Source organism: Lactuca saligna, chromosome 2 (genome assembly GCF_052625555.1).
Source record: "Lactuca saligna cultivar CGN05327 chromosome 2, ASM5262555v1, whole genome shotgun sequence".
NCBI lineage: Eukaryota > Viridiplantae > Streptophyta > Magnoliopsida > Asterales > Asteraceae > Lactuca > Lactuca saligna.
Window position 1 is genome coordinate 108,588,071 of NC_136418.1, and position 10,763 is coordinate 108,598,833.

Genomic DNA, 10,763 nt, shown 5'->3' on the forward strand with positions numbered 1-10,763 from the left:
ATAAAACAATGATACATACTCATCGGGAGTGTGTAAGATCCTTAAACAAGGCTTAACAGGGTTTACGAACCTTGCCTTGCGAAGCCGGACACTCGCAAATGCCACACATGAAACCTCTCTCAATCGTTTTCACTCTATCTCTTCTTATCAAGAACCTCTCCCAAATCTCTTTAAGAATGTCAAATCTCTCCCAAATCTCTCTAAGAATGTCAAATCTCTCCCAAATCTCTCTAAGAATGTCAAATCTCTCCCAAATATCTCTTTGTATGAGAAACCTCTCCAAGTATGTGACATCTCTCCCAAATATCTCTTTGTATGAGAAATCTCTCCAAGTATGTGAAATCTCTCCCAAATCTCTCTCAAAAGTTTCCGTAACTTTTTGAAGTCATTTGGGTCATTCCTACCCTTAACTGGGTCAAAAACGGCTTAAAACGGGGTAAAAACGAGTAAAATAGGCTTAAGGACCCGAAACCTCTTAGAACCGAACCTTCTAAGAACCGAAACCAGGAGGACCGAAACTAGGAGACCCGAAGCCGAAGGTCCTCTCAGGGCCAAACCTCGCCCAGGAGGAACCAAACCCGAAAGGTCCTCTCAGGGTCGAACCTCGCCCAGGAGGAACCGAACCCGAAGGCTACTGTTCATTCGGCTCATTTCGGGTCTGACCACCTTCGCCTCTTATCGTCGGACCGAGCCTCCCTTCGCTTCCTCGCCTCCTCTCGCTTCCTCGCCCCCCTTCGTTTCCCTCTGTTTCGCTTCATTCCGGATTCGGCCATAGCAAGGACCGAACCTCAGCCTAGGGACCGAACCTCGGCCTAGGACCGAGAGGTCTCGCTGGAAACTCATTTTCTCCTGGTTTTCGCGTAGTTTTGCGTTTAAGGCCTGTTTTTAATTATTTTAACGCGGGATTTTCACCCAAAATCATATTTTAACACAATAAACCCTAAATCTTCACAATTTAATCATATTTTCATAAAAATCTTTATTTAAATAATAAAAGCAGGTGGGTAAAGTACAAAGAGGTGGAGTGTTGACTTTGCTTTACCTTAGACACAAGCAACCACTCCCACACCCACTCTATGACCAGCCACACCTCCCCACCTTACCTAGGTCACATCAATGTCCCTTACACTCAATTTCCACTCATTACCACGTTTTTAGAGCTGGAACAAAACACCCTCTCTCCTCATTTCTCTCATTTGCTCTCATTTCACTAAGTATCAAACACCACTTTTCTCTCAAACTTTTTCTCCACCAAATTCGAGATTCAAGGCTGATTTTCAAGTGTTCTTCCACATTTGGTAAGCATAATTCATTCTCCTTATGAATATCTCACTTATTTCCACTCAAATCATGGATATCTTACACAAACTCCATCATAATTGTGTTAGAGCTTCGAATCTTCAAGTGTTCTTGGGTTGAACACTTCTCTTCTTCAACACTTATCTACTAAAATCACTCAAGGTGAGTTCATACCCCTACATTTTCATGTTTTCTCAAGTTTTTAGGGGGGAATACAAGTTAAAACACCAAGAACATAACTAAGTTTTTCTAACAGCCATCATCAGAAAAGTTCAACTCCATTCACGGACTGTTTTGGGCAACTTAAACATTTTTGTTTTCAAAACTGTATAACATGAAAATAGTTCAAGTTCTTAGCTTTAAAATGACTACTTTCACATCTCCATACGATTTTTCTGCAATTCATGGTGATTTTTACAAAACTGCCTATCATTTCAAACAACAATCCGAACCAGTCTGTGATTTTGAACTTATTCACCCAAGTTGGAGGTCATTAAAAATCGTGATAAAATTATGAGTAAATTAGACACATTTTGTGAACTCTTAGAATTTACGGATCTATTTTTCGACTTCATATGATTTTTCTAGGATTTCAAAACAGTGCAGAATGGCTAAAGTTAGCCAACAGCATATAAATATCATAACACTTTGTATTATGTTGAGCAAAGTGTATAATCATAAGTTCTAATTATTGAATGTGTTTCTTTGTTAGTTTATCATCATGAACTGAAACTAAGTCATTCATAATAAATATTATACATTCATTTTAGAACACGTATAATAAACTATAAAAAGTATAGTTTAATGGATTCATAACATTAATGCATTTCCATAAAAGAGTTCTTACATATTACAAACGTTTTAGATGAACTATAATAGGTATAGTTTATGATACATCACACAACACACTCATACAAAAAGGGTACGTTCATACAGAAAAGATTTACATTCACACACATTTCACGTAAACTTGTTAACCTAAATTGTGAGACATTCTCTCCCCGTACGTCCGAGTGCGGGATATAATTCCTGGTAGTTATAATCAAAATCTCCTGGAGGGAGAACGTGATACTTGTATATAGATCTATATTGGGTTTGACACCCCACACCTTGCTGCTAGCTACAATGGGACCTGCAGGTCTACGGGTGACAAATGTCATTTCAGTTTCGCGACGCCTGAGAAACGTCGTGGCAGGTCCACATAGTCATAGTATGATTATAGCGACTCACATAGGGATATAACAATCCATAAAGTTTACGGGATTTTATTTATAAAACCTAAATGGGTTTTATTTCGATTTAAAATCACTTTTTATCTCAATGAGTACAGATATTACTGTACACTTTCGGTTTTGGTAATTATGACTACACGTCATTTGAAACCACATTCATACCTTTAAGTATGGCCAATACTTGTTATTTCTCGGTCCTCGGATTTAGGACTACATATACATAAAGTGTTAACATACATAAGAACATACGGAAATTTCATTTAATTCAAACGCGTCCATGTCCATTTAAACACATAACATTTTCTATTAGTAAGAAAGGTTACTTATACATTTTGGTCTTCGGTCATAAGACTACATTACACAGATTTTAAAGAAAATATCGGATTTTCTGGATACATATTCTAACGCTTTTACAAGGAAAACGGTTTACTTTTCTAACGAAATCTCTTATGAACTCACCAACCTTTGTGTTGACACTTTTTCAAAACTACTTGTATTCTCAGGAATTCAGTGGAAACAGGAAATCAACAACGTTTTGAGGATGGAACGATAAATCGTCAAACAGTTCATTTTGTATCATAATGTAATTGATGTGAATCATGTCAACATGTACTTTGATGTAACTTTTTCAATTATAATTGTGATGGTTGTATTTACTTTGAGCACTATTATACTCGTTGTTGTGATACTCTACATGAAGTCCTCCACCCCCGGACGTTTCCGCCATCCTTGGTTTGGGGGTGTGACATATGCTATGACTTGTACTCTCCCTGATGTGGCCTTCGCTTTGAACATGATCAGCAGATATCAAGGGAACCCTGGCAAAGTACATTGGACTGCAGTCAAGAATATTATTAAGTACCTTCAGAGGACCAAGGAATGGTTTCTAGTCCTCGGTGGGAGTGATGACTTAAAGGTGCGAGGGTATAGTGACGTCGGTTTTTAAACCGACAGGAACAACTACTGTTCGCAGTCGAGCTGGGTCTTTACCCTTAATGGAGGAGCAGTGACTTAGAAAAGTTCCAAGCAGGAGACCGTAGCTGATTCAACGTGTGAATCAGAGTACATTGCAACGAGCGAAGCATCAAAGGAGGAAATATCATTAAAGAGCTTCATTGGAGACCTTGGAGCTGTGCCAGCCATAAAGGAGCCTATGAAGATATTCTATAATAACGAAGGAGTGGTTGCCTTGACCAAGGAACCAAGAGATCATGGTAGATCTCGACATATCAACAGAAAGTATCACTTTATTCGACATTGGGTGGAAGAGGGACTCCTCGTAGTAAAGAGGGTATCGTCAAAGGATAACCCAGCAGATCCCCTTACGAAGGGACTGAGTAGGGTTAAGCACTTGCAGCATGCTAGGAGCATTGGGATGAAGGACGATATTAGTTTAGATTAGATAGTTTCAAAGGTGTAATAGATAAATGTAATTGACATTTGAGGAATAAATAAAGGAGTATTATTTATAAGTAAATTTACTGTATTATGTTGATTGTTTACCTATTGTTTCATTTTTCATGTTTTGACTTCCTCAATAATTGAGTTATTCGAGAATAATCGAATTATTCGAACCGTCCACATTCGTTCATATGTTGGAAGTAGATATGACAGGAGATTGTCGTGAATTGGTGTGTAGATTATCTAAAGTGTATTAGACATAGCAAAGGTTTGCTACAAAGTTCATGAGTGCTTATGAATAAGAATTGAGCATTGGAATAAACCCACGCTTGCTGGAATCACTTCATGGAATTTATCACGAGTGATCGCAAGACAATAATATCATATGGTCTTAAAACCTAAATCTATGGTTTACTGTTGGCTAATTGGTTGTACATTGATAATGCATAAATGAATCAGTAACTTGATGTTATAAAACGCATTGTTGTGTATGATTTGATTAGTGAATAGTAAATGCATATAAGTCGAAGTTTATCTATTCCTTTTATCTTAAGAGGGTAAAAGCGATATCAAGGCCCCTCGATGATTTGTTTTGACTTATGTGTCGGGCCCGGTTAGGACTAAATTGATGTGTTCAATTAAGTTCTATGTCAAAAGAATCTGAGATCGAGAAACAAACTGTTGGACAATAAGTATGACTATGTTCCATCTAATTGTCCGCATGATATCTAGAACAGAGGATTATAAGATCCCTTATCTTAAGGATAGGTTGTTGATAAGATCAAGAGTTTTGAGAACTACGATTGCTAATTGGATTCAGAAGTTACATTTGCATTTATAGTTATTAGACTTATCCAAGTGAGAGCTTGTTGGATTACTGTCTAAGTTCATAACTATATTTGGTATGTACTTGACCCAGTTGTGCATGGTCCTTTTGGGTTGCCTTCACCAAAACAACTTGACTGGAGGAATAATATAGAAAAAGGTGATTATGGTTTATTAATATATTATAAGATTGATATATTAAAAGAGAAATCATATTTGGTTAATTAACATTGGTCAATAATTAATTAAGAATTAGTTTTGTGATCAAAAGAAGTTGATTGAACTTAAGGGGTTGAACTGTAATTATGTGATAGTTACAAATTTAGGCAAGGAAACCCTAAAAGATAGGGTGGACAAATTCTAGGGATAAAAGCCTTAGGAATTCGTCCATGATAGGGATTCTATAATTATCTTATGGGCTGCTTGGAGGCTAAGTAACCAGATAAGGATAATGAGTGAAACCCTAATTTTTGCACCTATATAAAGGACCCTTGGGCATGGAGTTTTCGGCCACTTGAACCCTAGAATTCCTAGAGCCAAAAATCTCCTCTCCCCTCTCTTTCTTGTTCCCTCCAATTGCTATTGGTGTTTGTGATTCATTAGAGGCACAACACTTGAGGTGCTAAAGTTCTCAATGCTTCAAGATCTTCTATCATCAACAAGGTAAGCATCTAGATATGTTTATCATTATAATTTCAATTATATACACTAGATCTAGGGCTAGTAAGTCTTGGATGAATTTCATGTACAATAGAGAAACCTAGATCCAAGCATTTGGGTTTAGATGAGCACATAGGATGTTCTTTTGGCTAAACCCCATCAAATTATATGTGTATATATACATATTTTTTGGGTTCAAAGACAAGTTGGAGCTTGGTCTGGTGGTAAAAGTGTTGGTTTAGCAAACCAAGGGTCTTAGGTTTGAATCTATTTGCTTACCCAAAGGGCCCTAATTTTTTTGTTTGCTTAGAGCCCCCAAATTGGTTGAGCCGCCCCTGAAAACACCAAATCTCAAATCTTGAAAAAAAACAAGAATAAATAATATTAATCAAAACTTACTAACCAATTGATCAAGAATATCAAAACCCACCTAATAATACAAAAAAGAAATATGATAAGAAACAACTTTCAGGAGGGAAAAGCAATGACATGATACTTGATCATTTGTTTGCAAAAAGTACTTATGTTTTGTTGTCTTGCATTGTTTTCGGTTGTTGATGGTCTTCCAATAGGCATCAAAACATAGCTCAAATAAACATCTCCCTAATAAAATAATTCCTAGTCATGAAGTGGGAAAGAAAGAAGTACTTCAAGTTTGTATTCAAACAAAGAGAGAACCATACCTCACATTTACACCCTTCTAAATTTTGATAAAGAAGTCCACCTTCACACAAATATTATATCAAACAGTTGGCGTGTGTAAACTGAAAGTAAAAAAGAAACACCAAGATTTTAATCATAATGTCCCACCATCATTAGTACCTAACTACAAAGATAAAGAAATAACAATGGAAGATCAAGAAAAGGTTAGCTACCTTCCTACTTGCGGTTCGAACCCAAGAAATCCAATTTATCAGCCAAGAATTTCATCTTCAACTCATAATATTTCACTAAACAACCCTTCCCAGGATTCATCATTGATATGGGCATATTTAGTTATAAATTCATGCATTATCTTAATACTTTATGTTGATTTTATCTCATTTAATGAACAAAAGGTGCTTAATTAGTTTATAATTTCATTTTTCAGCAACAATGACATGCTAGGGTGGAAAAGGAAGCGGAAATAGCGATTGGAAGCTTGGATCTTGGATTTTGAAGAAAGAAGGATGTTGCTGGACAGCTTGACCCCTTGTCAGTGTTTTGGCCATATCTCTTGAACCGTAACTCCGATTGACGAGATTCAAAATGTTCTGAAAAGAAGACACAATTTCGGACGACTTTTGTGTTTTGAGAAAATGCTGATTCAAAACATAATCGGCGAGTAGGGTCGATTACTCGGCGAGTTGTATTAAACTTTCACGATTCTGGACGCGCTGACTTGCCGTACACGGGTTTTAAGTGACGGACTCGCCGAGTAGGTCACTGGACTCGCCGAGTAGCCTCTGTTTTGTGAAAATCTATATAAAGGGACTTTTAGATCGATATCATAGCATGAAGAGAAACCCTAGGAGGCTGAGAAACGATTGGAAGTGCTGCTAGGTTGTGAGGAACTGAAGAATCAACCCTACATTCAATTGTGAAGAGAATCAAGACAATTTTGGTTTATTCTTAGTAACTTTTTGATTTGAATCATGCTTACATACTTTGATTTCGTTTTTGAGTTTATGTTTACTGCAATCATGAGCTAAAAACTTATTCTTCTGTTAGGGTAGACAATTTTGTGAACATGGATTGATTATTTGAGTATGATTAATTTTGATTGGTAATTATGTTTTGTTAAGCTTGTTAAAGAACCTTATGTGTTGACAATAACTATTCTTCTATTAATAAATCAGTAATTAAGTTGTATGAACATCTCTTAGTTATTAATTTCATATGATTTATTGTGACCACATAGTTGTATGTCTAGGAATAACGAACGTGAAACTAGAATTAACTAGAAGATAGGTAAGTTAATGTGTAAGCTTGTTGGATGAACATCGACAAGAGGTTAATTGAAGGGCCAATTTAGTTAACCATTACAAGTCTTACTTAACCCGAATCAATAATCTAGGAAACCCGTTAATTTAGACAACTGGCCATTGCTTGAGTTAATTTGTTTTCTAAGAATTAGGAATAGCGAACATGAACCTAATTACCTTAATCGGTAGCCAATGAAGAATTAATCCAATACATTAAAATCATCCATGGGAACAAATGAGCCGTACCTAAACAGAAGTCCTCTTTACTATTGAATTTAGTTGGTAATTAATTGTTTTAGTTGCTAGTTAGTTAATTTGTGTGTTGGTTATTCTAATTAAGTTTCTAGTCTTGTAAAACTAGAGAAAACCCCCTTTTTGTTATTTGTTTTATTTAGATAATATTAGCATTTATTTTAATTGTTTACCGTTCCCTGTGTTCGATACCCTACTTGCTTGAACTATATTACTAATCAATAGGTACACTGCCTTTCGTGTGTTTATTTTGTGTCTAAGTTAGTAGGATTAAAACTAGTTGGTTTTACACACATCAATCATCAAGTTCTTTCTCGGTTATCGGGGTGAAGATATCCCTGTAAAAGAAAACCCATTCCGATTGTCACCTTTAAATTCCAATCCCAAAACCGACACTGCCATAAAATTCCAACAAACAAACTGACTTGGGCATCCATCATCAATCTAAATGGCTTAAATTTAGATAAAGTTGATGGGACACAAAGTCTACTCTAATCTGGAATTATGGATAAACTTTTCTTAAAGCCTAGAACAAATTAAAAAAAGATACTGTTACATGTTTATGCGAATTTTATGTCTCCTATAGCATTCACCTTCATCATAATCCCATTTTGCAATTTATCAAAAACTCCCCTGAGCTCTTCAGAATATGCAGAATGTTGAACCATCATGTCACTAAGTTGAACCCCTTCTGTTTTCATGCTTAGAAATAACTCCATTTTCATTAGAGACTCTTCAACATCACTTAAATTCCCAAGTATTTTCTCTAATCCGACATACACTATTTCAAGAAGAGGAAGATAACAATCAAACTTTTTAAAGAATTTTCTGAAAACAAAAATAGTCCATTAAACTAGAGAGTCCATGTAGTCTAGGCCAGTGTTCAAAGTTGAATGAGAGAAGAGATGGTCTGAAGAGTAGCAAAAATGGTGGTAACCTAACCTATACATTGATAAAAAGCAGAGAATACATGTTCGAATTAGTTCATGCCTACAACAAAGACACAATCGGAAATCTTCAATTGAAGTTATCGATCTCAAATCTTTAGTGGTGGTTATGGATAAAGACGGCGGCTCTGACGATGGTAACCCATCAGTTTTCCCCAGTCGACGATGATTCTTAAGTCGGCCCTACCTCCTCTCCTGCAGTTGGTATGTCGTCGGTAAATGGTTTCCCTCCTGCTCACTTCGTCTGTAAATACTTACCTGGGTTCCTCTCGGAAAGCCCTAAAATAGAGAGACATTAAATGTGCGGCACCACAGAATGACCTAATCGGCATGTTAACAATTCTATTGCTATCGTTTGACTATTAAAAGCTACGAACACCGCAGATGACAAATTAGGGTAGAATAGAGTGTAGAGTATGACGAGTCAACAAAATACAACAAACCCTAAAAAAACACAGAAGATAAAAGACGAAGAAGACAGGAAATCAAAACAAAAAAATTATCAAAATCATATACCTGAAGAAGACGACAGAGTCTAGAGGGAAAAGATAGACCGAAACCCACCCAATACTGTGGAGGCGTCCTGAAGGCGACAAATTAGAAACGTGGAGACAGTGGTTTGGAGTGCGGTGAGGCGGTGGTTTAGACTTTGGAGAAGGTAGAAGCCAATACCATTCACCATGTAACCCAGTAAGAAATTGAAAGCGGCGGAAACAACCGTATGTGATTGGGCATGGGAGGCGGTGAGGAGATGAACGATGAATGAAACGTGAAAAAATAAGAAGTTGCATAAATAGGAACATCACACGTAGTATGTACTGACCCATGATCTCTGAATTAACTATTATATAAATTAAATTCAGAAACTACACAAAACAAAAAGAAAACAAAAAAAATCAGTCAATCATAGAAAAGTATTGTTACCTGAAACGGTTCAAAATTAGTATATATATATATATATATATATATATATATATATATATATATATATATATATATATATTTTGCTTAGGGTGGACCAAAGCCCACTATTGTCTCTATTTACCTAGCCTCTAGTATCCACGGAGCGTAGTTAATATCATTCCATATACATTTTATTAAAATTCATGTTAGTTGCGAGGACAATTTTTTTGTATATTTTTATGATCATTTCAGGTGACCCGGAGGTGGAAACGGGCTTTGGGAGGTGTCGAGAAGGTCTGGTGAAGATATTAGGATGTTTGGACACAAATGAAAAAAGTTGAAAAATCAAGTTGGTGTCTCGACTCATAGAGGAACATTGGGGGTGCTGGAATTGCACTCAAAGCTGAACATGAGACATGTTGACCAGAAGAAAATTTGTTTACTTTTCTTAAATACGACTCTCGTTGTTTTAGCCTGTATCAACATGGGTTGTGCGCTGATATTGTAAATATGGATTTTATAATAAATTTATAAAAAACTATAGTCATTTCAAAATAGGAGAAAATAGAAAACGGTGAATAGAAATTTCAGCTGATAATCTTTTTGGAAGATGGATAAGGACGGTTGATAATATGTATTTCCGGAAAGATAGATGGTATGAAAATACGGCTCTTAAAGACATTTTTAGAGCTTTACTGAGTATAAAATAATGTAAGGTCGTGAACGGAATGTAAAATTTTAAAGTTGTGTATTGGTTTTAGAAGAGGCCTCCCGAAATGGTGTCGAGTCCACGCATCAGACTGCAACTCCCTTAACATTAATGTTGTTGAGGTGAGCTTTCTTCTATCTATGATTCGTGGATATTGTGAGAATATTATAATGGTATTTTTCTGTGAAATATTGTGCGCCTTGCTTATTAATGATGTGATGGGATCATTTGTTTAATTTCTAATGGGTTAATTGGGTCCTTATAAAAACCAATAATTTTGTGTGGCGTTAGTTGTTGAAAAATATACTTGTTGTGAATCTTATCACGAGGGGAGTTAACTTAGTCATCGTTAGTTGTTGAAAAATATACTTGTTGTGAATCTTATCACGATGGGAGTTAACTTAGTCATTAAATTCTTGTCCCTTTTGTTTGGCTGTGGATGAAGATATTAATGTTAGACCATCTTTTTTTTCGGTTGACATTTTTCTAAGGTTGTGTGGAGTTGGTTCTCTATGTGATCTCGCCTCTTACCCTTACCCTCTTTGTGTATCTCGATTCTGATTTTGGGTTG

General features: G+C 36.2%; 1 long non-coding RNA gene across 1 annotated transcript; it reads right to left on the reverse strand.

Annotated features, from left to right (window-relative positions):
- Nucleotides 1-5,470: 5,470 nt before the first annotated feature.
- On the reverse strand, nt 5,471-6,183 carry LOC145028997 (uncharacterized). The gene is made up of 3 exons (XR_013676309.1): nt 6,101-6,183; nt 5,914-6,020; nt 5,471-5,752 (listed from the first exon to the last, which is right to left on the reverse strand). It is a non-coding gene; the product is annotated as an uncharacterized LOC145028997 (long non-coding RNA).
- Between the last annotated feature and the right edge of the window lie 4,580 nt (nt 6,184-10,763).